The 25234-nt window shown below is 36.8% G+C and overlaps 1 protein-coding gene and 1 long non-coding RNA gene across 2 annotated transcripts in view; one reads left to right on the top strand and one right to left on the bottom strand.

Annotated features, from left to right (window-relative positions):
* Window positions 1–25234, top strand: part of alk (ALK receptor tyrosine kinase) — a 438375-nt gene that overhangs the window by 28643 nt on the left and 384498 nt on the right. The gene's annotated exons all lie outside the window — the stretch shown is intronic.
* Window positions 11192–24946, bottom strand: LOC128633574 (uncharacterized). The gene is made up of 3 exons (XR_008396993.1): window positions 24546–24946; window positions 18652–18812; window positions 11192–15684 (listed from the first exon to the last, which is right to left on the bottom strand). It is a non-coding gene; the product is annotated as an uncharacterized LOC128633574 (long non-coding RNA).

The following is a 25234-nucleotide window of genomic DNA, read 5'->3' as shown; positions in this document are numbered from 1 at the left end:
TTTGATCAACAGTGATCTGTGAATTTACCACATGTCTGAGACTAGTCAATGGGCACACTGCACAAGCAGCTCTGAGGGACAGGGCAGGATTTCTACATCAGTCCACAGCCTAGCTTCTCACTGACTAGGCTTATTTGAATAAATGGCAGTGATTTGCTCTGGAGACACGTGCCATAGTGGGTCAATGTCTCTAGAAGGAGATGAGCAGGGTCAGGACTCCTAAAGGCCATCTGTACGTGAAGAAGACTAATGATTAGCATTAAGAATGACAGATGAAAAGAGGGAGACAGTGCTAGAGAGAATGAAACCTACAGTCAGTGAAGAGAGACAGTGAGAAAGGGCACTAACTGCTTGATCTGGACACAGAGTCTATCCTGAATTGTCCAAACAACTTTTACCATTTTAATGGAAGCTAATTGGGATGAGAGACCTGAGTGAGCAGGTCTGAATCAATAGACCCCTTTCTAGTTTATCAGGCTTTTTTTCCTCAGAGGACTCTCATTAAAAAGCACATTTTACTTTCCTAACAAATTTAGAAGCATGTGTTCACTTACACTTTACTAGGAACACCTGTACACCTGCACTGTCATGTAATAATCCAATAAGCCAACCATGTGGCAGCAGCACAATACATACAATCATACAGATGTAGGCCAAATTCTTCAGTTAATGTTCACATCAAACATCAGAATATAGGGGGAAAAAAAAGAGATTTTCTGGGATCTTCGTGCTCAACAGTCTCTAACGTTGGTGCGACAGAATGGTGTGAAAAACAACAACGAAAACATCTGGAAGGCAGCAATTCTGTAGTAGCTTATTGATGAGAGAGGTCAAATGAAAATGGCCTGACTGTTTTTATTTAACAGAGATGTCTACGGTAAATCAAATGATCTCTCTTTACAACCATGCTAAGCAGAAAAGCATTTCAAAATGCACAACATGCCAACCTTGAGGTGGAAATGTCTACAACAGCAGAAGAACAGGAATCGGAATATCTATTTGAATCTCATCTATAATTTATTTAACTTGGCCAGTGTTTGTTGTTGGGATATAATACAAAGGAATGTTTATTTCATTGTGTTTGCAACTTAATAAAAATCACAAAACACATTTCACAGAGAATATGAGGGAATTTCAAGCCTCCTTTCGAACTGATAATAATAAAATACCTGGAATTCATTTGACAGAAGTTGCAAGATGACATTGCAGGCAGAGAACAAGTTATACATTTATTTGCTAGCTTGCCAGTCTGTTATGGTTGACTAGGCTGAAAAGTAGTAGCTAATACAACATAATAGCACATGATAATCTAGCTAGTTAATTAATAGAGCAATAATACAGACAAATTTTATCATTATTATTCTCTTCTAAAAATGTACTTAATGTGCACATCATGTTTGTCCACTTCAGAAAAAAATAAGTGGCCAGTTTTGGCTATGAGCTGTGGTATTCTGTCCTCACATTCTATGTAAAAAAAACAATATGGAAATCTGGCTGCCATCTGTAGTGAACATCACCTTGATTATCAACAGTATATAACGCTATATATTGGCTAGCCAACTTAGCCAAATTCTGTTGTGGTTTTAGTAACTTGCTAGGATTTTTAGCTACCAAGCTAGCCCATGTTAATTTATAAATGTTTCTATCTATGTAGTTAACTATCCAGCAAGTGTGCCTCTTATACATTATCCTGAGCATTACTTATATGCTGTACTGTAGCAGCACTTAGAAACTGTACTGTGTATTTAACACAATAGGCAATTCCTGCACACTCATGTAAGATTTAAAATTTAATACTGAGCTTTAATACTGTAAAGCATCAAAAGATCTGGCTAGCTAGTCTAGTTCACTCAGCTAGCTAACGGGTTCCCTGTACCTGAAGATACCTGATAAATTGCTTATCTATCTCCACTGTCTCAAACATTGCTGCTGCTGATTAAGCATTGGGCACCTGAAGTGTAGACTTTCAGCAGGAAACTGCTTAATTTTGACTGGGTCTTGAAATTATTACATGATCTCATTTAATTGGATTACAGTCTTCTGTGGTTAAATGCATTTTTTTAAATAATAAATAAACGTAGCAATGTTAAATATTTTATATATTAAACAAACAAGCAAACAAACAAACAAAAAAAACCTAAAGTAAATGTGCTACGATTTACTTGAAAAAGCACCATTACAGTAGACCATCTTTTGCAATGAGTACATGTAGCTTGTTACGTTCCACCTCTTGCAACTACTACTAAAATAGTACTACTACTACTACTACTACTACTACTAATAATAATAATAGTCTGTACATAAAATCAGCATGTTCCAGGTACCCAGGCTACTGATTTGTCCAGCCCTGATATACTACTTGATTAGCACGCTAAGGCTCCAGCTGCAGCAATAGAAGGTAAGCATACAGGATATTAATATTCCCAATTCTTGTTTTGGATGGCTTTCTGCTCTCAGATAGGCAATATCAAAATTTCGCCCAGCAAAACCAGAGATTCAGACTGACCCATCTGCCTTCTCATTCTGGCTATACCTGACTGGATAATGCACCTGTGGCCCACTAGTAGTTATAAAACCAGATTACACAGTCAGACATGATGAAGATTCCTTCCTTCATTCATTCATGTAGTCATCTGCCTCTGTGAAGTTTTTTTTCTTTTTCTATGGAGTTTATTCAGCTGTATTTTGCTGAAAGGGCTCCCTCATCTATCACCACCAATTTCCATATGGCTTGCAAATTGATGCTCCTGAAAATAAAGGAAACAACTGGCCATGTAATGAGTTCTCAAGCCCTGTGGTGGTCACCATAAAACTGATTGTAGTTCCTCATTGTAACTAATTCCTTTGTCAAATCCTTTCTATCTAAATTCTACTCAAAGTGTAATTTAGCTTGTCTTTTATTAGAGTAATGACTTCCATATCCCATGGGCAGCCAACCAGCTCAATCAGTTTGGCACATTTGACAATACACGAGGGAAAAACGACTGGCAGAAAAAAACATATTATAGTTCTCTGGATGATTTAAAACGCCATTCATTTGCTTAATTTCCTTCATCATTGCTTCACCTCTGCGGAGGATCCTGTAAAAGACATTTTATTTCTCTATTATGCTGTCAGGTTGTCATGGATTTACTCTGAGCCATTACAAAAAAGCTGAAAAACAAAATCAAGATTTTTGAAAGCAGAGTGTAAAAAGTTAATAAACAGTTAAACAAATGAATATATTGAGATATGAGATAATATGTTGGGGCCACTAGTGTCACGAATTCCCCTGTAAGCAATTGACACGTTTGTCTGTCTCGTCACTGGACTGTTCCCTAATGTGCTTACCTGTATCGTATTAGTTTGATTATTTAAGACTTGTTCTCTCCATTCCTGGGCATGAAGTTTTGTTTTTGTCTATGTACGTTTCTGAGCCTTATTCTTTGACTATGATGTATGTTTTTCCGAGTTGTGCCTGCATTTTCATTTATTATTATTGATTTCCCTTGTTTATGGTTGCCTACCTGTTCTCTGATCTCCTCTACTGATTTGGATGACAATGTTTGGAACGCCCTTAATAAAGAATCTGCTGAGTTTACATACTTGCTTATTGCCTCGGACCACATGTTACAATATTAATATTCAGAGGCCACACACTAATAATCTCTATTCCATGCATGGCCACGATTTTTATAACTTGAAAGTCATACATGGCCTCTAGTTAATTATTTGGTAGGAGCGTGTGGGAAAAAAAGTCGATTTGCTTTGAGAATACGCCTAAAGTGATGCAGTCTAATGGTACATCCATGTTGTAGTACCAGTGATGTCTTTATGTTTCATTGCAAGTTTGGATTGTATTATTATCAGTCATCTCACTGCTCAGATTCCTGTGATCACAGTGGTTTAAGTCTGTATTAATTACTTCATGGCCATGATATAGCTCTCCTGTAGCCTTAATATATTAATTCATAGCCACACATTTTTAAAACTAACCACAACATCACCTCCTGGGCTCTGTAAAACAGGGAGCAGTGGACCGTTTATTTTCACACCATGCCTAGAAGGTGAAACAACAGAATTTGTGTCACCATGTTCACAACCTTTGGCAGCCATACGGTATATAAACACCCTAATTATGCAACTCCTGCTAGAATTTCCTAATGATACCTCTACTGCAGTACCATTTTACATCCCAAACTTCGAAGGGCTAATTATCATTTGCAGAATGCTATAGGCCCCAAGTCAGGCTTTATGGAATATTTTAGGGTGAAAAACACATTGCTGCTCCACCGTGTGTGACGTAAATTACCTGTTGAATAGAACAGGGCTCTCAGTGCTAAAAGGTCATAAACTCGGATCATTAAGCTTGTCCACTTGACTTTGCCTTTCTGTCAGGCACGAAGAAAAAGAGGCATGGGCTCCACAGAGCTTATAGCTGCAATAACTGAACAATAATTTGTATTTTTTTAAGCAAGCCAACATTACAGTACACACACACGCACACACACACACACACACACACACACACACACACACACACATACATATAGTCACATACTTTATTCCATGCTCATGAGATTTTATGTTTCTGTCACTACATAAACACATCCCACTCTCGATTTTAGAACAGTGTAATTGCACATCTTATTTCAGTGTACAGATATTCAATATATCATCTTAATTTTAATAATTAACAATAAAGTTGGCACAAATAAAACCTTTTGCATGCCAAAAAAATGGAGGTAATGTGTCACATTTGCTGTATGTCTCCTATTCACAAAATATGAGTCATTATTACCACTTTAATTTCACATTATTTATGTTAAAAATATATATATATAAAAAGACCAGTATACGACCTCTGTAACATGCAGTTAACAAAGACTATTTTACTGGAGTGGTTGCAGTGTGCCAGAAAACTATCATTTTCAGTATTTTTCCACTTTTAGTAAAGTATGAATTTCTGTATATCAAACCAGACATAATGATACCCTTTCAGCTGTCAACCAGAAAATCCCCCATCACTCCATGTTGGGTTTGAATGCTATGATGTGGTTTACACAATGCAAAATTTGAAGGCAGGTCAGGCATGGCCTAGAAAAAATGATCTAATCAACTGTAATAGCAGAGATTCAAAATGCCTGCATCTAAAATCAACCTAATATTAGTGCTTACATTTTAAAGGCAAATACACAGTTGTTGTTAGATTTCTAGCATACAACTGATGTAAGAAATGTCAGTGAAGCAGTTTGTTAAGGGGTGTTTGTAGAAATCAGTCACTGGTTTCAGTTCTTGATTTGAGTGCTGACAGCAGTAAAATGAAGTTAAAAAAAAAAAAAAAAAGCTCAGATACAAGCAAATGCATCATAACCTTCACCTTCAGCTGGCCTGAAATATACTGCTAGAGCACTTGGTGGTAGGAGGAGTTTTTCTTGGCCATTAGATGGATTGTTCTGGACAGGCCGGTCTGTTTATACAGACCAACCTGAACTGACTAGGTGAAGAGACTGAAGGCAAAAAGCCCTAAAAACACAAAAGCAGCATTAAAAAAACAACTCAGATTAATATTTGTAATGGATATGGGACTTAGTATAACAATATTTATTTCAGTTACTTTGAAATACTCTCTGACTCTCAGAATATTTGCTTTATTGATGATGACACTTTTAGACATTCCACTCTTAGATGGTTCAACTTCAAAGGTTCAACTTCAATTTTCGGACAGATGACCTCACATTATCTTCAAGCACTCTTTGATGTGAGCATCAATTCAGAATTCATAGTTGAATCAAAGAATTTGAGGTGTCCTCACTCCCTGAGGCAGTGAAGCAAGCCTGAACTACAACATTTCTACCAACGTGCACCACAGTTGGTATGAGGTGCTTCTCAAAGCTGTTTGTGGTCTGTGCCAAATATGTCTGTTGTTACTGTGGCCAAACAACTCTATCCTTGATTCGTCTGTATATGCTCATTGGCAAACTGTAGTCAAAGGCTTTTTCCTGGCACGCCTCACATGCAGGTCAAATTTGTGCAATCTCTTTCTGATTTTAGACGCATGCACTTTGATACCAGCAGTTGCAAGACTTACTAGCAGATCCTGTGATGAAACTTTGGGGTTCTTGGAGACTTCTTTTTGCATCAGATGGTCTGTTCTTGGGATGAATTTGCTGGGATGGGATATCTGTGCCATTTGTAGATGATTTTCCTTACAGTGGAATAATGGATTTCAAATAATTTGGAGATCTTTTTAAATCCCAGACTCATAGGCATCCACAATCTTTTTTTCTGAAGGCCTTATAGAACTCTTTAGGTCTTGGCATGATGACACCACACACCTCAATAATAAAGGGAACACCAGACACTAGATATGAGAGGGGTTTAAATAAGACACTTTCCACCTGCACTCCCTAAGCAGGATCTAATCACTGGCAACTGATCTGTTTTTTGTTCATTTAAATTGTGAAAATTACTACAAAATGTTAGTTTTGTGTCTCATTTGATAGAGTATATCAACTTTATTAATTGCCACTGTTTCAAAGAGGATCAAATGTTTGCTTGTCCAAATATATCAAAAAAGGCAACAATTTCCATGGGGTGTACTTATTTTTCCACATGACTGTCTGTGGGCACTTTCAATATTCAATATCAGCTTAATGTTGCACATCATTATATTTTTTGCACAAAACAAATGCACATACTGTATCTGCACTTTATACCAACTATAAGCAGACTGTTGCTGCCACCAAGCTTTATATCCTTACATTATATTTTTGTACTTTAAAAAAAATATATATTTTCCCTTTTCTAAATGTAAATTCTATTTTATGTCACAGACAGTCATAAAAAGCATTGCATTACACGTCGTACTGTGTATGGTTGTATGTGACCTCCTGGGAGGGATAAGCAAACAGATTTTTTTTAGAGCAAACATAAGTGTGTACATCAGACCCTACTGATAAAGAAAATGTAACTTCAAGTTTCACAAAAATGCTACTGTATGCATTGTTTCTTTTTAAAAGCACCCTTTCAAAATCGAAATCTTTGTTAATAAACTTCATTGAAACGTTTTGAAAACAAATATTTGAAAGATTGTCAGGGATTCTTAACTCCAGTCCTAGAGACTCAGTGCCTCTCAATGATTCCGCTTTAACTCCCAACACACCTGATCCAGGTCATGAAGGTCTCCTCAGCACATTATCCCTATGAGGAGCTGAGGAGTGTTTGAGCCAGAGGGAGGATGAAACCATACAGAGCAGTGAGCCCTAGTACTGCTGTTGATATCCACTGATCAAAGTCATTTTTCAAGTTTTGAACCTTTAATTTTTCAAACATGGGTGAGTCTTCAGCATGGACGGCTTTGAGCTTTCGCGGTAACAGGACAATCTGCATTGTTGATTTATTAAAATCAGGAGACAAAAAAGATATTCTAATGAGGGAGTGGCTGTTTAGAGCAACTAAAACATAAATGAAATGAGGAACTAACAACTAACGTGGACCTTCACAACATTAAATGTACTATGAACAGATGAATAATATGGTATATAGTTGTTATAGGAAAATAATCAACCTGTGGGGCCTTGATTATTGCTGTCATTTTATATCCCTTACAAACAAAGTGTACAAACCAGTACCAATAAATAATTCATTTAAGATTGATAAACTTTATACAATAATTCATTAATCACTGATTTTATTATATATCCAGTAAATGGCAACCTGTTAAATCTTGTTAAAACATGTTTCATTAAAATTTCTTCTTCAACAAGATTTTTTCATTCTCTCTAATAAGGATATCTACATCGGTCAGTCATAACATTAAAAGCACCTGACTAATATTGTGTAGGTCCCCCTTGTACCACCAAACCAGCTCTGACCTCTGAAGGTGTGCTGTGGTATCTGGTACCAAGACATTAGCAGCTGATTCCTTAAGTCCTGTAAGTTTTGAGGTGGGGCCTCCATGGATCAGATTTGTTTGTCCAGCACATACCATAGATGCTTGATCAGATTAAGATCTGGGGAATTTTGAGGCCAAGTCAACACTTTGAACTCTTTCTCATGTTCCTCAAACCATTCCTGAACAATTTTTGCAGTGTGGCAGGGCACGTTATCCTGCTGAAAGGATCCATTGCCATGAAGATGATACATGTTAAAGTAACATCCACATGAATGCCAGGACTCAAGGTTTCCCAACAGACCATGAGCATCACACTGCCTCCACTAGCTTGCCTTCTTCCCATAGTGCATCCTGGTACCGCCTCTTCCACAGGTAAGCGGCTCTCACACACCACATGATGTAAAAGAAAACCTGATTCATCAGACCAGGCCACTGGTTCTTCCACTGCTCCATGGTCCAGTTCTGATACTCACGTGCTCATTGTAGGTACTTTCGGCGGTGGACAGGGGTCAGCATGGGCACTCTCACTGGTCTGCGGGTACACAGCCCCACACAGTACACAGTAAGCTGTGATGCACTGTGTGTTCTGACACCTTTCTATTATATCCATCATTAACTTTCACCAATTTGTGTGGGATATGACCAGATGATCTAGCCTTCGCTCCCCATGCGTGTCAATGAGCCTTGGGTGCCCATGATCCTGTCATCAGTTGCCTTTCCTTGGACAACTTTTGGTAGATACTAACCACTGCATCCCGGTAACACCCCACAAAGCCTGCGGTTTTGGAGATGTTCTGACCCAGGTATCTAGCCATCACAATTTGCCCCTTGTCAGTGTCCCTCAGATCCTCACGCTTGCCTATTTTTCCAGCTTTGAGAACAGACTGTTCACTTACTTCCTATTATATCCCACCCCTTGACAGGTGCCATTGTAACGAGATAATCAATGTTACTCACATCACTTATCAGTGGTTTTAATGTTATGGCTGACCAGTTTATATATCTATCTAGGATGGTTGTCCATAATTTTAATTTCTCATAGCTATAGTGGCAAGGATAATTATATATTACAGATCCACAGCCATATGAGATTAACAAGATCTTAAAATAATGACATTTATGGTCTGTTATACACATGCTTGTGCATGCATATCTGATATGTGGCTAACTGACTTGATATGAACTGACACTTTGAATAGCAAATATAATGTAAGTTTCTAAAATAAAACTTAACAGCTTATTGACTTTTGCATGGCTGTTTTAATAGTAGGACACAATTTGCATACACTGCATTGAAAATATATGTAGCATGGTTAAGCTGTATGGAATGTACCGTTATTGTCTTAGCTTGGCTTTTGTCTAGGTAAATACAGAGTAAGTACTTGATAAATACAGGATACTTTGTTCAGGTATTTTATTAGAGGTTTCTAAGACAAAAAATGGTGACATTCTGTAAGTTTTGTTTCCATGTCAGGGCAATGCTAAGCATCTTCTGATAAACTTGTGTTGTGTTTGCAATTGTTTGATATCCATGAGAGCAAAGTATTTTTGTGAATTTTTTTAACAAAAGATCAAAAGGTTAAATAATTAAGATAATTTTTCACAGCCTTCTTTGCTCATATTTACCAAGGGTGCCAATATTAGTGGAGGACACTGTATACTTGCGTTTTAAAATTCATAATGGAATGCTAGTCCAATGTTCATTTGTACTGTGTTATTTGTTCCCTTATTTGTCCCTTGTTGATTTTCACAATAGCCAGTAATTCGTTCAGTAATTTAGTCACTTTACTTGGAAACTCTGGGGGTGAGAAGGGAACATACCAAGGATGGGCTCCCTTTCCATCCCGGGGAACCAAGTACACACACATTAACACACTCATTCACACATTAAGGCTATGATAACTGGAATAACCACTCTTTAGAACTGTAGTGAGCAGGAAAGCATTTCTGAATGCACAACATGCCAACCTTAAGATGGATGAGCTACAACACCTAAGACCACATTAGGTTCCACTAATCTCAGCCAAGAAGAGGAATCTGAGGCCACAGGCTCACTGAAACTGGACAGTTGAAGATTGGGAAAAGAGCAGGTGATGACTTCCTGTCAGGTCAAACCAGTCTAGCCATTCTCCTTTGACCTCTGTCTTCAACAAGGCATTTTTCATGCCATTTTTCCACACCATTCTGTGTAAACTCCAGAGACCCAGGAGATCAGCGGTTTCGGAAATACACAAACCAGCACATCTGCCACAGTTAAAGTCACTGAGATCACATTTCTTCCACATTCTTATGTTTAATGTGAGCATTTACTGAAACTCTTGACCTGGATCTGCATATCTGCATGGCTGAAAATTGCTTGAATGAGCAGGTGTAAAAGGTGTTCCAATTAAAATGGCCAGTCAGTGTTCAGTGTGTGTAGCCCTTAAAGCAGGGGTGTCCGGAAAGGGCTGGTGTGGGTGCAGGTTTTCATTCCATCCAAGCAGGAGCCACTTGTATTAACATAAAATCATTCAACAACTGAGACATAAACTGAACAAGTTTCACAGACATTTGACAAACAGAAATGGAATAATGAGTCCCTGAACAAAGGGGGGGGGCTGGGGGTGTCAATATCAAAAGTAACAGTCAGTATCTAGTGTCTCCACCAGCTTCTTTAAGTACTACAGTGCATGTCATCCTCATGGACTGCACCAGATTTGTCAGTTCTTGGTGTGAGATGTGAGATTTTCCACTGCAAGGACGATCAGCTGTCCTTCCTGTCTCCCTGTAGCGCTGTCTTAGGCGTCTTACATTACAGACATTGCAGTTTATTGCCCTGGCCACATCTGCAGTCCTCATGCCTCCCTGCAGCAGGTCTATGGCATGTTCACGCAGATGAGCAGGAACCCTAGGCATTTCTTCTGGTGTTTTTCAGAGTCAGTAGAAAGGCATCTTTAGTGTCCTGAGTTATTGTAACTGTGACCTAAATTGCCTACCACATGTAAACTGTGTCTTAAGGACTGTTCCACAGGTGCATGTGCAATAATTGTTTATGGTTCATTGAACAAACATGAAAAACATTGTTTAAACCCTTTCCAATAAAGATCTGTAAAGCTTATTTGGATTTTACAAAATACAGTCTTCAGAAAAAGGGACGTTTCTTTTTTTTGGCTGAGTATATGTATATATGTATAATAAAAAATCTAAATATCAATGGGAATATAATTCAAATATATTTTTCTCATATGAATTTATAGGTGTGCCAATAACTGTTGCTCACCTATATTTAACAAAGATTTTAAAAAAATAAACCTGTGTTGTGTTTGCAAGGGTGCCAATATATACATACAACATTAGATCCCCCAAGCTAAAAACAAATAAAGGAAATTCTGTCCTAAAACATCTAAATTCAAAACTCTCTTATCCAGTCCAGAATGTTTTTCATCAGGAAACACTCAGTACGCGAAATAGGCAATTTTCTTTTATTTATTTCAGATCTTTCTGCTTGGAGTAGGTCAAGGATTTGAATTAGATTGTGCTGCACTCCTTTTCCTCCTTTTCCCCTCTTCTCTTTTCAACTCTTTTATAATTCATAGAAACAGGAATGTACCTTTTCATTCATCTGCAGTGATTCTTTCATTCATCTTTTTCATTTAGAACCCTGCATCACACATTTTCTTTTCTGTCCTGCTTTATCAATTATCATGAGCCAATAAATGTTATATGCAACAAGTGAATCATATGTTGTTGTGATGTAATCCGGCCCAGGTGATATGTATCACTAATGTTATTTACTGCATTAGGTAAGAAAACCATGATTGTCAGCATTAATATTCTCTAAGCAATTCTAACATAGTCATTAACTCTTGTAGTAATTGATATTTGATTATATAATGAACTAAATAAACTGCATAATGAACATCGGTCTTATTCATTGGCAATTGTCACTGTTGACAATTGCCAGTGATTGCTGACAAATTCTGATAACTGCTCATAATTTCTGATAAATGCATATAATTGCTGGTAATGCTGATAGCCGAAAAATGTTGGTAACTGCTGATGATTGCTGGCAAATGTCGATAAATGCTGATAACTTCCGATAACTGCCGATAATTGTTGACAAATCTTGAAAAAACACTGATAACTGCTGATAATTGCTGGCATTTATAAATGCTGATACTTGCCAAAAAAAACCCAACAACATAATTGCTTACGATTGTTGACAAATATTGACAAATGCTAATAATTGCTGATCAACGTCGATATAATTCGACAATCGCTGGCAATAGCAGACAATAACTTATTCATGCTCATAAACGAGTCAAGGGACATTTAATTAAAAACTAATAATTCTACATGATTATTCAAAGGAAACATTTGCAGGTGGTGCTGGGTCTTTAGGAGCACACACTCTCCTATTCGCCTAAGCAATGCAAATCCCTACCGCTCCATAGTGATCCCGATCCCAGTCCATTATTCGTTCTACTGCCTATCAATTTCCAAGAAATACAAATGTCAAAATTAAAATTTTGGCATGCACTCACACTATGATCTGCATATATATTTAGTCCAAACCAAGGAGTCAGCTGGGTACACATAGTCTCTAAGTCACAGTTAAATAAGTTCTGGGCTTCCCAGTCCAGACACACATAGTCAGCTAGGCCATTAGTCATCATACCAACACATAGGAGTAGTTCAGTAGCGTTAAGCCAGTCGTCAAAGCAGGCCTAGGCATGCATAGCCAGTACACACTTGGGTATCGTGCCTCCTCTGAGCAGCAGCAGTGCTCAAGTCCTGGCATTCAGATCTACATCATCAAGGGCTGTGCTGTATTTCAGTACAGTCCGTCCACTTGGTTTTGGGGAGGGCACCTCCTTCCGTAACCTTTGCAGCAGCAGCATTCTTCTCTTCTTTCTATGTCTCTCCGTGACTATCAGAGCAAGCATTCCTACTCGCTCAGCAGCAGCAGTAGCAGTGTAGCAGATCTAGTCCACCAGACCAAACCAAATTTACACTCCATCTCTATCTATAAAAGCTCACAATTTCACTCAGAGTTGTCATGGCTGAAATGCAATTCATATATTTACAGTGATTTATTGTTAAAATTTCATCTGTAAGACTGAATGGTGGGTTCTAATGTGAATTAGAAAATCCAAAATTTGAGAATGCAAAAAAAGCAACAACCCAACAACGCTGTAAAACACATGCACCAGCATGTCCAAAAGGGCAAGTTCCTCATATTTCAAGCATTTAATTTTTGCTCAAATTTAACAGCATGCTTCAATTAAACAGTAACATCTTTGACTACGTTTACATGGACAGCAGTAATCTAATTATTGACTTTACTCTCAGTAAGATAATAATGTGATTAAGGTGTTTACATGAGTCGCTTTTAGAAAACTCCTCTCATGTTCCCGTTTTACATGTTTTAGAACATAATTGGATTAACAGCCCGCGTCATTACATCACCGCGCCACGCCGTCAGACGTCCCTCCAGAATTTCACGTATCAACATACAGTTCGTCTTCGTTATGGTACCGTATACAGTTTTGGGTGTTTTTATTAAATTTTTTACGAACGCTTTAAGTGCAGTTAATTATTTGTCATGCTGTACGTGCAAATAGACAACTGCTTGAAGCCGTGGGCTGCGTCTCAAACCGCGTACTTACCGTCTATATAGTAGCCGAGATACATGTATTTTTCCCCACTACAAGCCTATAGTAGGTAAGTATGCAGTTTGGGACGTGGCCGAACTCTCTTGTTTGCCGTAAAATGTTGAGAACTGTCGTGTGTGATCGTGTCCTGTCGCAAAATGCGGTCAAAACTCTCACACGACGTTCATAATGTGATTAAGGTGTTTACATGTCTGTAATACATGTCCATAATGCGACTAAAACAGGAGTACTCCACCTGTCTTAATTAGATTAGAGCTTAATTCGAGTATGACCTTAATTAGATTAAGGTAAGTAAAAATAGCTGTTTACATGGTCGTTTCTTAATCAAAGTATGGTCTTAATCAGGTTAAGAGTGGATTATTGTTGTCCATGTAAACGCAGCTAATGTTAAATTAACTTTTTTGTTTTGTCACCATTACTTCATGTATTAATGCTGAAGTTGAGGAATCGTAACGTGTGGATTAAAACACAAGGGAATGTGCTATTGTATAGTGTTAGGAAATTGAATTGGAATATGACAAATAAAACTTATAACACACTACACTTATTTCTCTTATAACACGGAACTGTTCCCACTTTATTAACAATTCTTTTATTTATTAAATAATATCACATTTTTGCTTACATTTATAGTTATGTTTAATGTTGTGGAATGTTGCGAAAACAAGTTCGTTCCTGTTACCACTTACGTTATAGCAGCTATAAACAGTCATTCCTTCATCAGTTAAAAAGACAAAAAAAATTAAGATTTTCCTGTCTCAGAAATCCTCTCTATTTATAATAATTAAAAAAAAAACACATTGCCAGAATGGTACAAATGACTCCATTTGCGTAATGACAGTATAAAAAGCGAGGATTAAAATCGATTACATGACAAAGAAAATAAAAAAAAAAATGCTCAAATGTGATTATTGGTTCTTATATCAGGTTCAGGAACATAGCATACACAGCAACGCTGTCCAAATCTAGTCACAGGGTATTACAACATACCAGATTCAATTCATGAAGGGCTTAATAAACATTTAATTAAATGAATCTGCAGCGGGCAGGGACAGAACGCTGTTACACTCTTGGAATGAGCTCAGACCTGTCTGCTATATAATACTGCATTGTGCAAAACAAATAGGCTATTATCGAAATTATTTTCAATTCTATGCTTGGCTCAGCTTGTTTGGTAGGTCTTCATAATGAGGTGTCTCCATGATTGCTGCTTATCTGTAATGTGGACTCTGCAGAAAATGAGTTATCTGCCAGTTTAACTGAAATAAAATGCACTACTTACATTTTCACGTCACATTTAAAGAAATTTCCACGAGCTAGACAGTCATTTATGGTATGAACACAGATAATGCAAATTCCTTTTGCGCTGATGGCCTGACTAGAAATGCAATTTGTTGCAGAAGCACTGTTTCTCATGTGGGAGTGATAATGAGGTCAAAACTCCTCATACACATAGTAGTTGATTTAGAGCAAATCTTTGAATTTTTATTTGTCAGTCCCTAGTAACATCCTAAAAGGAGAGAAGTGTATGTTGTGTGCAACAAAATGTTTCAAATGAGACACTGGTTTGAGGGTAAAATAAGATGAAATTAAATTAAATGAAATCAAACACTATAAAATGAAATGTCTCCATGGGCTCTGATTCAATCCTGAGCCTAAATTGTTTATGTAGAGTTTCACATGTTCTCCCTGTGTCCTGTCTCCTGGCCATACTATCCTCTCCATTTCTCTTCATAGCTTTCACAATGTTTCTGTCATCAACTGCTGTAGATTTCCTTGTCTGACCCATTCTCCATGTCAAGTTGTTAGTACACCACTATTTTTTTCCAAGACATTCCAAATTGTTGCATTGCTGATTGCCCAATGCTTATGTAATGGCTCTGATAGATTTTCCTTCTTTTCTCAGCTTCAAAATGAGTTGCTTTTCTCCCATAGACAGCTCTCTAGTCTTCATGTTTGTTTATCCTTTTTAACAACAAATGCAGTCTTCACAGGTGAAACCTAGGGCTCAAACCAAGAGTAGACATTCTGATTTAACAGGGCACACCTGATCACTTGAAAAAATGAGTGGGTTCAAACAAAAGGTGCAATGCATTATTCCCGAGGTTCACTCCCAGTATTCCTGAGATGTGGAGGCTTTGGATCCTCTGTAACCTTGAGCAGGATAAAGCAGTTACTAAAAATGAGTGAATTAATTAATAATTGCTTAATTTTTCACAAGCCTGATGTAGTCAATCAGCTAAGACCTGTCTGGCGTCCAACATAGGCTACTTTCATTTGCTCTGATTGCTGCAAAAACAGGAGAGTCAGTGCAAATCGATAACAAGTAGATTGCAAATAGATTGCACAATTGCATCAGTACAGTTTAATTCCTAGCCCTACTTTCTAGCCTTTACCATTTCCAAAAAAAATCTAAATACCTAAGGTGTATTAAGACTGCCTATTTTTCATATCCTTGCTCCTTTATTTATGTAGTGCTCCTTGTCAAGCCAAATACGTTTGTTTCGTGAGCCATATTCCAGTTGACCCTTTTATTTGTGAACTGCACATTACTGAATAGCTCACAATGGCTGAATGTAGTTTACATATTTTAAGTGCTTATGTGAAGATTCATTAGTGACGGGATCTGACACATAGCGCCACAGTGTGTGCAGGGTTAATTAGCCTCCAGCCAAGTTCTGTTCACGGCTGGAGAGACACTGGAATCTAACAGAGAATGGGATTATAACAAACCATTTCATCCATTTAAAGCATGATTCTTTCATAGCATTTCAGTGTTGCATGACAAGCTTTGTCAGTGTACTCTAGCAGGGCAACAAAACTAGAAGGTCTTTTATTTAATATTTTAATTATTTCAATGGTGGGGCTGATACTCTGTTATTCTTCTTAAATAAAGATATTAGCACAGTGCATGGTTTGCATTTTATTAGAGGTTACTAAGACAAAAACTAAGACAAAATTTTTTGACATTCTCTAGGTTTTTTTCCTGCTACAGTAAACACAAATTTAGACTTAAGTATTCAGTTAGATTAAAATAAAGTTCTTATAGTTCTTGGTCATAATATTTGCAGTTTTAGTCATGTTTATCATACTTAGGGCCTCTTTAAGAAATAATTTATAAAAGAAACAGAACATGTAATTAACCAAGAAGGCTGTGAAAAATTGTCTTTATTGTTTAACCTTTTGATCACAAGAATACTTTGCCCTCATTGATATCGAACAATTGCAAACAAAACACAGATTTATCCAAAACAAATATCTTTGTTAAATATAGGTGTGCACCAATTATTGGCACACCTATGAATTCATATGAGGCAAATATATTTGAAGTATATTCCCACTGATATTTTATATTTGCTTTTAGTACACCTGGGTGACTAGGAACAGGAAATTGTTCAACCAAGACTTCCTGTTTCACAGGGGTATAAATATGAGGTAACACATAGGCCAAATTCCCTTAGTCATTCATAACAATGGGTAAGACCAAGGAATATAGCTGTGATGTGCTGCAAAAAATATATATATATATATTCAACACAAAAATGGTTTACTGACCACAAAATCAAGGTCCTGACATGTCCATCCCAGTCCCCTGACCTGAAACCCATAGAAAACCTGTGGGGTGAACTGAAGAAGAGAGTCCACCAGCGTGAAACTTTTGAAGGATCTGGAGAGATTCTGTATGGAGGAATGGTCTCAGATCCCTTGCCATGTATTCTCCAACCTCATCAGGCATTATAGGAGAAGACTCAGAGCTGTTATCTTGGCAAAGGGAGGTAGCACAAAGTATTGATTAAAAGGGTGCCAGTAATTGTTGCACACCTATATTTAACAAAGATTTATTTTTATAAACCTGGTTTTTGTTTGCAATTGTTTGATATCCATGAGAGCAGAGTATTTTTGTGAATTTTTTTAACAAAAGATCGAAAGGTTAAACAATAAAGACAATTTTTCACAGCCTTCTTTGCTCATATTTACCAAGGGTGCAAATATTAGTCGAGGGCACTGTAACCTTTAAATGTTATTTTGCTATATACCTCAAAAGGGAAGAATTGAGATTGAGAATCATTTAAGAAATAATTAAAGAAAGACATTTAAGTTCTCCTCATACTGAATGGCTGACAGCTTCTGGGGGTTGAATCGCAGTTTGAAAACCACTCGAGTACCTCTGATAACAGTGTTATTTCAGATAACAGTTTCAAAATGACAATCCAAATAATTAAATATCCCCTGGGTCTAGTGAACGATTGCAATGACCTTTTATCAAAGAAGCTTAAAGGTAAAAATAAAAAGTCACTACTGTTTGCAATGAATTATGAATATATTTGACTTCCATTTGCATTTGGGGCCTTAAAATATCAAACCGACTAGAGTGCTTGATTTTCTTCATGCAATTCATCTATTAAGTCTATTATTCAAGATTCCAACCTTTGTAACCACAAATTGGTCTCCTGGCTGCTCTCTGAGAGCTACTGTATATCACAATATTGTTTTACAGCACTGTTAAATTCTAGATCCTGATTGGTCAGATGGTGTTGATTAATTTTCTTTAACAGGAGCGCTGATAGTAGAGGCAAATCCCAGGTTTATATTGATGCATTCTTTTGTTACTATAGTAACAACTTAGATAGAGAATTGCATGGCAGATGCTCCACATCAACAGATTTATACACATAAAAACATGTGTAACTGTTGGTATGGTGAAGTTTTCTGTAGGCAGATGTTTATTTAACATTTTTGGAAGGAGTCTCCAGTGTCAGCAGTTTGCAACAGTCTAGGTAAGGCTGTAACTTTAAATTTACTGACAAGGGAAAGTCTTAAAGATGGAAGGTTTGTTTCTATTGTTTCTCTGTAACATGACAAGCTGCATTTTTGTCATAATAACTTCAAAAGAGAGACCACTGAGGGAAAGAGCCGTTGTGCTGTAAGTGACATCATGAGCTAACTTGTCTTGTGGAGGTTCAGGAACATTATTGTTAGCTGTAAATGGATATAAACATAAGTATGACATTTCGATAATTCTTTAATAAATAATTAGTTAAATACTTAATTGGGGGACGCAGTGGCTTAGTGGTTAGCCCATTTGCCTCGCATGTCTGGGGTTGGGGGTTCGATTCCTACCTCTAACCTGTGTGTATGTTCTCCCCAAGCTTCAAGGGTTTTCTTTCGGTACTCTGGTTTCTTCCCCCAGTCCAAAGACATGTGTTGTAGGTTGACTGTCCAGGGTGTCCCCCACCTTGTTTCCAGGTTCCCTGGGATAGTCTCCAGGCTCCTCCACGGCCCTGTGTAGGGTAAGCAGTATGGAACATGGATAGATGGATGGAATTACTTAATTGTATATATATATTTTTTCCAAATTGATATGATATAAGAGGAACACAACACTTCATGACATGCTGTATTTGAAAAATATGGAATTTCAAGTTGACTTTGGGCCACATTACACCACCTTGTCATTGCCCTCATCAAGTTTTATTTGTTACTTAATGCTCAGATTAACAGACTAAACAAACTTAATCCTCTCTGCTCCAGTGGCGCCGCATCATGGTTGCCTCTGCGCTTTGACTACAAATTTCTAACAAGCTGGGATATACAAAGAAAAGTATTTCCACTGTAATGTAATGTATGTGTGACAAATAAAGGCTTTATTCTTTCTTTTTCTTTTCCCTGCTGCTAAACAGTAAACTATTTCTTTGCATATGAGCACTTTATTACTCATTCTATATTGGTTTGTATTCTTAATGTATAAGATTGTACATTGCAATATTGTGTCCATGTATGAGGCGCTAATGCAATAAGAATTCCAATAACGCAGCTTTTTTTCCCTACCATCTGCTCAAAATACACGTAGTAGAGTCTCTTTTATTAACTCATACATTTTTGTCCAGATGTACGGTATAAGTGTAAATATATTAACTGCTCTCACTCTGTTTACGAGACGCAGAAGGACCTTACTAAGAAATTATCATCATATTCAGTGAGCTTTGTGTTCTTCAGCCACCAGATGCTTTCTTCATTAAGGTCATACTGAATCTAATGAAATCAGAGGAGAAGAGAAGCAGGAGGTAGTAGGGTCTCACAAGTACGTCTGCTACCTTCACAATTACGGCAAAAACATGTCTGCATTTGTTACCAAATTTCTTAAACATCTTCCTGATTTTTTTTTGCACCATAGTCTGAGAATGCACCATAAAAATATGCATTTTTTTTTTTTGCCACAGGTAATTTCTTTTAACCATAAGGGATGTATTGTCCAGTAGTTTGTAATTGATAAACAGAAATGCCACAGAGACAAGAACAACTTATTTTTCTTGAAGAAATGGCTGTCATTAAGAGAGTTAGTTAATGATATGATAATGATAAGAACAGCACCCAGCTGAACATATTGCAGCAAATGATGAATTTGCTGTAAGCAAAGAACTAAGAGACTGATGATTCAGGTGCGATTCCAATGAGCTTATCTTCAACTATGTGATGAATTACAATAACTACAAAAATGCCATGGGTAAAGTTGATGGATTGTGTTTGACTGTAACAGTATTAGGGATGTAGGTCAACACATATAAATGCGAAAATACAGATACGAATAGAAGGCACACTATTCTTTTTTTCTTCTTTTTTTTATACCCAGATTCTTCCCAGAAAGGTTCATAGTGCATGTATAGTTAGGACTGTAGGTATGCACCAAGCCTTGGATCCCAGTATTCAAATTCTTCACTGAATTTAATCACGTTCAAAACAGTGTTAATATGAATGCAAACTTTAACACACTGAAAAAGACACACTATTAGCATCAGATAAATATATATCAATAAAATTGGTTTCACTCTGTCCAAGTTTGACAATTTTTCCTACATTTTTTTGAATGTCCATGGAATAAAATAAAATATCAGATGCCATGAGTGTACCTTCTACCATCATTTACACATTTGACTGGCCATGTAATACGAAGCAATATGACGACATGAAATTAAACAACTTTATTCATAATCTCTTAAATGTTAGCTTTCTATTAGCATTCAATTAGTTTATCATCATTGTTATTATCATGCTTTTATTTAACATTAATTAGGAATTAGCTTAGACGTCCTAATATCTCGATAACGGCCTTGATAAAAAGAGTGTACTGTATGTAGCAAAAGCTAGATTACAGTGATGGATACTATCGCTATAATCTATTATTCTTGCTGTCACCTCAGTTAAAGTTTAAGTTTATATTTGTTAGGAATGTAGATTGATTCCATGAAGCTATCTAATGCTTAAACATCACATTATGACTTTGCAAGAGTATGATTATGGAGAAATGTAATGATGTTTGGATATGAAGTGAGTAGAAAAGTAGAGATTGAAGGGCTGGTGACTGATTTTTTAAAATACCAGACTTACATACTCAATTAACTGTTTTGCCAAAACCGCTGTTTAGTCAGACATAGGCAGATAACACATGCCAATATTTTATTCAGGTCAGTAAAGCTTGATTTAAGGAAGAAAATCAATGGCTAAAATCAGTATTATGTGTGGGATTAACTCTGTGAAAGAGCAGGTGATGTGGCTGAATTGGAATCTTACAATGTAAGACTGCCGTAAGCTCATGCTGAGAATGTGTGAGGTTTATTTATTTTTTTCCCCAACAGACCCTTGTGCTGGGTGATGGTTAAGTTAGGCTTTTGTAGGCTAGTAGTTGCTACTATATGGAAGAAAATTTGAAGCAGATTTTAAGGAATGAGTCGAACGTTCATTAATTTGATGAATATCTTTCTTTAAGTCAGAGGAGCTCTCAGGTCCATACCCATTTTCTTCACCTTTAATACCTACATTATGTTATTTCAGCCATGACAATTTCACTCCTGGAGTGAAATTGTGAGCTTTTATAGATGGGAATGGAGTGTGAATAGGTTTGGTCTGGCGGACTAGATCTGCTACACTACTGCTGCTGCTGCTGCTGAGCAAGTATAAATACTTGCTCTGATAGACATGTACAGACATAGATGATGAAGAAGAAGACAATCATGCTGCGGCTGCGGATGGTTACGGAAGGAGGAGGGGGCCAATCAGCACACAGACATTATCTCATTCATTGTAGTTAAGGAATAATTCCTAGTAGTTATTTAAACAATATTACACAAGCAAGAGTATAGCTATATTGAATATCGGCACAGCTGAGCCTGCAGACCGAGAGCTGTAGCTAATCACAGCCATGCTGATATTCAGTATAACTGCACAATTGCGAGTGCAATATTGCTTTTATACAACAGTTCTATAAACAATTAATAATTGAGTAGCTGACATGTTAGACTCAATATGCTCAAATGTTCTGTTTATTTTTGCTCCGCTAATGGAAATAGATCCCGAAGCCGCCACACTTGCTGTATGGCACATTGGCTAGCTAGCTCACACTGATTTGTACATTTGTGTTAAAGTAGCTTCAGGTAAAATTAGTGTCCCTTCTCTGTTTTCATCTTGATTTCATATTTTAAGTTAAAAGTTATATTCTTGAAAAGTATTGTTTGCCATGTTTGCTGATGATGTCACTAATTCTACTGTAGTAACGGTTTTGAACTAGGAATTGGAATTTTATGTGGCTAATACAGATAAATAGACTGATGTAAACAATTAAAAATCCCAGTGTGGTTATAATAAATATAAGCACCCTTAGAACGTTGCTAGACCAATCAAATTAATGGACCAGAACTAACTGTTGTATAATAAATGCTCTAAGCCGAATGAACAGATAATATGCTATAATTTCTAAGGGATAAGGATAATCTATGTGCAAATTAATATGAAAAAACAACAACAATCAACCACAAAACTATATTGGTTAAGTGTTTGGCCACCACAAGCTGCCAAAACAACTTGGCAACAAATTCTTATCATTGAAGTCTCTGGAACTGCACTACAGGGATGAAACACTGTTCTTATAAAATATATTCCCTCAGTTGGTGTTTTGATGATGGTACTGTCTAACATGTTGCTCCAGATTCTCCTATAGGTGTTCAATTGAGTTGAGCTCTTATGATTGTGTGTCAATAACGTATGATTTACAACATTTTTATATTCAAAAACAGTGAGCCATTTTGTATTGATTTGAAGTGACCTTTCCCTCTAAGGGGACAAGTGGACCCAAACTATGTCAGCAAAATGCCTCCAACAGCATAGGAGAGCAACTGGTTTTCAAATTTCAAGTCTTTACAGCCAGGTCCATAAGTATTTGGACAGTGACCACTTTTGTCATTTTGCCTCTGTACATCACCACAATGGATTTGAAATGAAGCAATCAAGATGTGAAGAAGGAGGACTCAAAGGTTTTGTGAGAGAAAGCAGCCAAATTGCAATAGAATGCAAAGTTTCTCAGGGGAACAGAAAAGTTTTGCGAGTGAACGCAAAAACATTGAAATATAAATTTCTCCTCTAAAAAAACAGAACGAAAGTTTGGTATTTTTTGGTTTGATCAAACTCAACTTTTCCAACTTTTATTACCAACGTCATTGGTAATCAGAGGAATTATGGCATGAAGCCAGTAGAGCATTATTTTAAACACTTATAAATAAAAATGTAAAAAAAAAAAAAATCACAAATGAGGCTGATGATCTGCCTTTAAGTGTATGTGTGTATAATAGTTTACCCCACATCATTCTTATTATATCATTGATGAGACCTTGATATAATGTGATATAATAATATAGTGATACAATGCATTGCTCAGCACTAATAGTTTTGTTGTTGAGCTATTGATAGATATTACATTTTAGCCATCCCATCTAACATCATGACCAGCTGTCACTGATTATAAGAGTGAAGAATGTAAGTCGGGGTTAAAGTGAAAGCAGAAAGACAATTTGTACCTAACAGAAGTCACAACTGCATAAAATATACTGAATATCCACTTTGGTGTACTGAACAAAATATATTACACCAGTAGAACTCTGACAAATATCAAGCTGCAATAAAGCACTTTGAAACAGAGCACTGATGGGAATTATAGCTTTGATGCCATTCTATAATTCTGCGACTACTTTTGTTTTAGAAAATGATTATAAATCTCCTAGTATCTTCAAATTCTTATGCAGAAGAAAGTGATATAGAAAGATGAATCCTGATCTAATTATCAGCCTTCTTAAGAAGCATGGATGCTTTGAGAAAAATAGGCAAAGAAGGAAAGAAAAAAAATAAACCATGGGTACACTTAGGATTTTAGTAAGAAGCAGTGAACTTATTGACCGAAAATAAAGAAGATAGAAAATACTGCATGAACGATAATTGTGCAAACAAAGTTGAATACCTGGATGTGGATTAGAGCATGGAAAGTTTCAGGTACATCAGTCATTAGTGCCCATAAAGTCACAATGTAAGTACATCATTACAGTAGTTACAGAAATCAGAAAACAAAGCACATGCTTAAAATGCTGATTGATCTACAATGCCTATCTGTGCACATATATATATATATATATATATATATATATATATATATATATATATATATATATATATATATATATATATATATATATATATATATATACACATATATATATATATATATATATATATATAAAATAAAAGAGATGCACCGATGTATTGGCCGATAAAGGCTATTTTTCCTGCCATCAGCCGATAGTTTAAAAATATCGGATGATTAGGGACAATTATATCCTGTCAATCAATAGAGGACGGGAAAACATCGATTTCGTGGTGTGTAAAGATGATGTCTTGTGTGGAATGATGACAAAACTGCAGTTTGTAACGTCTGTAATCTCTGCACTGACAAAAGTTTACACCGGAAGTGAGCAGCAGTGAAGTGGTTGCTTAACCCACTCCCCCAAACCCCCAGCACTACTCGTGCTCAATTAAAGGGCCAGTACACCGTTGAAAGATTTAAATATGAAGATGAGTGACAAAAAAAAGTAGTGTATAGCAGCACAGAAAAATACATTTGTATAGTAGTATGTTTCATATGCAGTTAATGTTAATATGAGTTTATATCATCAAAAAAAGTTGATATTATATATTACCAGTTGTCACGAATCGTGATGGAGCAGAGATAGGACGGATGCAAGTGCAGGATGAACAGTTGTTTATTAGAAAGAGAGATAGGCAGACAAATCCAAAACGTGATCCAAAACGTAATCCACAAACATGCAAGAGGTCAGGCAATTGGCAAACAGGCATACACGGGGCAAGGCAGGAATCTAGGTCAATAAACAAAACAAGAAACGAACTATGACGAGGGGCTGAAAGCGGATAATCCAGCGCGAACTAACTCTAAACATGGACCATGACTATGATACGCGTTAAACTAGCTCAAAACATTTAATCTTCCGCATTGTGTGCTGGGAGGTGCGCGGTATAAATGCGGACATGATCAGTGTCTAAACCGCTAGCAGCTGAGAGCAATTCAGACCCACGTGAAATCCCAGCCAATGACAGACAGGGAGGAGACAGAAACATAAACAAAACACGTGTCCAGATGTCATTACAGTCAACAACGGAAAAGCAGGTGCTCGCACATTCGCGCTTAGAGCACGCTGCTTCAAGGGGGAATCGTGACACCAGTTTGATATCAGTGAAGTAAGAAGTGAAGTAGAAATGCTTTTGTTTGTGGTGAGTGAATGTGAGACTAACAGGAGGTTTTTTAGATTTCAATGTTAATATGAATCAATAACATTCAATAAGTTAAGGAATCTTACTTTAATCTTCAGAA

This window comes from Ictalurus punctatus, chromosome 9 (genome assembly GCF_001660625.3).
Source record: "Ictalurus punctatus breed USDA103 chromosome 9, Coco_2.0, whole genome shotgun sequence".
In the NCBI taxonomy this organism is placed as follows: Eukaryota; Metazoa; Chordata; class Actinopteri; order Siluriformes; family Ictaluridae; genus Ictalurus; species Ictalurus punctatus.
This window is presented reverse-complemented; position numbering and strand designations above follow the sequence as displayed.